The sequence below is a fragment of the Penaeus monodon genome, chromosome 30, assembly GCF_015228065.2.
Source record: "Penaeus monodon isolate SGIC_2016 chromosome 30, NSTDA_Pmon_1, whole genome shotgun sequence".
Taxonomy (NCBI): Eukaryota; Metazoa; Arthropoda; class Malacostraca; order Decapoda; family Penaeidae; genus Penaeus; species Penaeus monodon.
Genome location: NC_051415.1, coordinates 15,316,277 through 15,316,677, shown reverse-complemented (window position 1 = coordinate 15,316,677; position 401 = coordinate 15,316,277). Strand labels below are relative to the sequence as shown.

Genomic DNA, 401 nt, shown 5'->3' with positions numbered 1-401 from the left:
CTGTTAATTTTGTCCAGGATTTTATTATTTGTGTTTGGGATTAGATTTTTATTTCAGTCACGATTAGAATGATTTTTTTTTAATTGGATTTTTTATTGGAACTGCACAAAGAAATGCCATAGCCTCCTTGTTTTGCTTGCAGTCTCTTATGTCAAACAGCAAGATAGAGTTTAAATTGGTTTGTTATTTGATTGTAAATCTCTAGTCAGGTTAACAAGCTCTGATCTTGTTTGAAATTTCAAGGGTGGAGATTTATTTGCCATTGCCATGTGGAAGGTGTTGAGGCCATTGAAGAGTGGACTTAACTGTAGCATAATTCATGGAGTATGATAAGTGATTGTGGCCTTGCCTATACTTCCTGCAGATTATTTTTGAAATCTATTGCTGTTGATCTGTGTTCT

At 34.2% G+C, this 401-nt stretch overlaps 1 protein-coding gene across 1 annotated transcript in view; it reads left to right on the top strand.

Annotated features, from left to right (window-relative positions):
• LOC119592548 (pumilio homolog 2-like) overlaps positions 1 to 401 on the top strand; it is a gene marked incomplete in the record, with an annotated part of 245,467 nt that overhangs the window by 1,247 nt on the left and 243,819 nt on the right.